The sequence below is a fragment of the Talpa europaea genome (assembly GCF_964194135.1).
Source record: "Talpa europaea genome assembly, chromosome: 8".
Taxonomy (NCBI): Eukaryota; Metazoa; Chordata; class Mammalia; order Eulipotyphla; family Talpidae; genus Talpa; species Talpa europaea.
Window position 1 is genome coordinate 15,344,532 of NC_140075.1, and position 3,812 is coordinate 15,348,343.

General features: G+C 55.2%; 1 pseudogene across 1 annotated transcript; it reads right to left on the reverse strand.

Moving 5' to 3' along the window:
- Positions 1-1,478: 1,478 nt before the first annotated feature.
- LOC311175171 (olfactory receptor 14A16-like) lies at positions 1,479-3,033 on the reverse strand (annotated as a pseudogene). The gene is made up of 3 exons: positions 2,411-3,033; positions 1,699-1,763; positions 1,479-1,505 (listed from the first exon to the last, which is right to left on the reverse strand). The product of its transcript is annotated as an olfactory receptor 14A16-like (transcript).
- Positions 3,034-3,812: the final 779 nt, after the last annotated feature.

Here is a 3,812-nt window from a genome sequence, read left to right on the forward strand (position 1 = left end):
TGGGGGCATATACCCGCAGTCTGGGGGGGAAGTTCCCGCTGCCGTGTCGAGTCTGTCACCTGAGGTTGTCCCTATGGCAGGTCAGAGGGCATCCCGGCCTCTCACTCCATGTTCGGGTCTCGTGGGGAGCCTCTGAGCACTCACAGGATGTTCTGCCGTGTCCTGCGCCACCTCATGGACAGAGCAGGGCCTCTGGGCTAGGTTATTTGAGCTCTGGAGCTGGTGTTCATGTGTTGGACACTGTCCAGATTCCAGCCCTGAGGGACCATCCTCCAGAGGGACACGTGCAATGTGTTGTTGACATTGACTGTCTTAATTGGCATAGTCCTGTAGCACATTCAGTGACTGTTAGTGCACTGAGTGTGCCAGATGCAGTTTTGTTGCTTTGACCCCTGTGAGGACTGGACTGTGGATCCTCATCCTCAGGCTCCATCAGCCTCCACTGACCAGAATGGGGAACCTGGTGTGGCCCCGTTGTCAGAACCCCAGATGAGCCAAGTCACAGGGAGCAGGAAAGTCGCGGCCACCCCCTGTGCACCCTCCTGGGCCTGGCAGGTGGGGACAGGCATGTGGAGGCGGAGGGAGAGGGAGGGAAACCAAGAAACCCCCAGGAGCGAGAGGGGGAAGCACCTGGGACATCTGGCACAGTAATTTTTTCGCATCTCTCAGAATTATTTTATTCAAAAAGGCCATTTACTCTCAGCACCAGTGACTCTGTCATCACATTTGAACTGTTGTGTGTGAGGGAAGCTTGTGTTTATCTTCCACTGCGGGGCAGTCCCGAGGCGGCGCTGTCGGTGTGTCCTCGGGGTGGTCTGTGACTGGGCTCTGACACAGCAGGGTAGGGGGCCCTCTCCGGGTGTGGGACTCCCCCAGAACCTCACGGCCCCAACAGGTCAGGGTCTTAGACAACAGGGGATACTGGTGGAGGACACAAGGGATGGACAGTCCTGGGCCCATGCACTGTCCCACTTATGTCCACAACATCCACCAGGCCAAGTCCAGAGCTGCCCAGAGAGAGGGCACTACCCTGGGGGAAGTGAAGCTGGAGTCCTGGGATAGGCGGTGTTGGGGCCCCATCCTGGCTGTGGGTGTATGTGGTCACTGCTCCTGAGGCCCTGCCGCAACCCAAGTTCCTGGACCATCCGGCAGCCTGGACAGCCCCCCTTCCAGGCCTGCCACCCTGAGGCCACGCACCAAAAGTAGTTCCGGAGTGGTGTGCACCCCCACCTGGGGTTACTGGAGTCAGCCTAGGGCAGCTACACCAGTACAGAATACAACGTCTACCCCAGGCCTGTGTCCACTGCAGCGGCGGGCTGGACCCGCCACTTGTATCCTAGACCTGCTTGGGCCTTTCTCTCCTTTCCCTGAAACCCCAACATGCGGCACCACAATCTCCAGGACCAGCTCCCCAGGGGAAAGGATGGGCTGCTTAGCGAGGCCTGAAGCCATCAGAGAAGCCGGAACTCTGGTGGCCATCACTCCTCCAGGTCTGATGATGTCCCCTGGGATTTGGGCAAAAGACAGTTAATGCTTGTCCCGGACAGGGCACCCTGTACACCTGCCCCCTGGCTTGGCTGGACCCAGCTGCCCATGGGAGAGTCAGCTCCCCACTGCAGGACCCTGAGTTTTTGGGTAACAGGTCAGTGTCCTCGTTCCAGCAGAGAGTTCCCAACAGACCAGGGAACTGAGGGGTACCATGGAACGGCCCTGAGACTTTGCAGATGGGGATCCCGTGATGGTCACTACAAGGCCCAGCCCACCTACAACCGCAAGGGCTGTTGGGAACCGAGGATACAGGGCATTCCCCCAGACACCTGTTTGGGCTCCAGGCTGCAAAAACTTGGGGCCCCAATTCAGGAAACCCAAGTTCAGAGACAAAACCTGCTTACACTTCCTCCTCCTCAGACACCAGCCTCTGCCCCCGACGCCTGCAGGAGGATAATAAGTAAATCCACTTTTTTTGCTTACACCACCATCCCCGGTGAGGCCTCCTCCAGCCTCCCTGATTACCCTCAGGTTCTGCCAACTATGTTATCAGAAAATTTAAAATAAGTCTCTCATAAAGGGGACATGAAGTCATCTTCTCTATTACATTTTGGTGAGTCTCCCCTTCATCAGTCTCCCCACAGCCGACTTCATGGCCTGGTTCTTCAGACTGTATATGACGGGATTAAAGGTGGGGGCACCACCGTGTAGAACATAGAAATGACCAGGTCAGACATAGACGGGATCTCTGAGGTTGGCTTCAGATAAGCAAAGAGCCCAGTGGAGACAAACAGCACCATGACCAGCAGGTGGGGAAGGCAGGTGGAGTAGACCTTGGCCTTTTCTTCTGTGGATAGGATATTCCTGACAGCAGAGAAGATGTGCACATAGGAAATGACAATGAATATGAAACAGTAGATACCCGAGACCATAGTGATGAGCATGGGGAAAAGTTCATTCATTAAATTTCCTGAGCAGGAAATAGCCAGTAACTGTGGGATGTCACAGAAGAACTGGTGGACCACATTGGACCCACAGAAGGACAAGGAGAAGGTTCTAGCTGTGTTCATCACAGCATGGAGACCCTCACCCAGCCAGGACACAGCTGTCACTGCACACACCTGTCCCTGCTCATGAGGACGTCATAGTGCAGGGGGTGGCAGATGGCAGCATAGCGGTCAAGGCTCATCACCGTGAGCAGGTGCAACTCTGTACCTGATGAAAAAATAATCATAAAGACCTGGAGGACACAGCCCGGGAAGGAGATGGAGCTGCTGTGCCTCAGAGAATTGGCAATGGACTTGGGGACCATGGCTGAGATGAGGCAGAGTTCCAAGAAGGACAGACTCCTCAGGAAGAAGTACATGGGGGTGTGGAGGTGCCGGTCCAGTGTGGTGATGATAACAATGAGCCCGTTCCCCAGCAGGGTGCACAGGTAGAACAGGGAGAAGAGCAGCGGGTGCAGGAAGCCCATGGTCCCCTGGGTGGGGAACCCTAGGAGCACGAATTCTGTCACAGCTGTGAGATTGGTCACCCCTGGAGTAGCCAATATCTGCATAAAAAATAGAGGGGAAGAAAACATTCTCATATCTTCCAATATTGAACACAAAATGTGTGATCAGCATAAAACAATCTCGCAATATATTTATGCTTTATCGTTATCTGAGCAAATTCATATTTTATCTCATGTGAATGCACTATTGATGTATTGTCCAAATATGTGTCTATAAATTTCAAGAGAATTGAAATTTTTAACAACCTTGATAAAACCTGAATATCAGGTCTCTCAGTGAACTGAATTGACAGACCACCAGTGCCCAGTCATTCCCAGGCCAGCGGCTCCCCCTACTGCCAGGCCCAAGATTCTGCCCAGCACACCTCCTGAGGTTGTCCAGGGCACAGCCCCAGAGGACATGTGACCATGCCCAGCCCCTCCCCAGCCTGGAGAACCTGTCCCTGCTCCTCCAGCACAGCCCTGGCTGGGGAGGCTCCACAGTGAAGGGTGTGCAGGGAGATGGGTTGTGCGGGTCCCCGTTTTCCTACTCCCCGGGACCGACACTGTCCTGGAACTGAATGATCTGGGCTTGGTGTCCCCGTGCGGCATGTCCCGACTCCTCCTCTGTCAGATTCCTGCCTCTGCAGCCTCACTGGTGCCTCCTGGGCCATTCCCTCTTCTCCTCATCTTCCTGCCCCTGAATCCCCACATCTGAGGACCCAGAGACCACATTTCCCTCAGAGTTTCCTCCTGGGTCACACCCACACGTCCCTCCTGCAGGATGGGCTCATCCACCCCGGGTCCCTCCCAGCCCCTCTGCCCCCCTCAG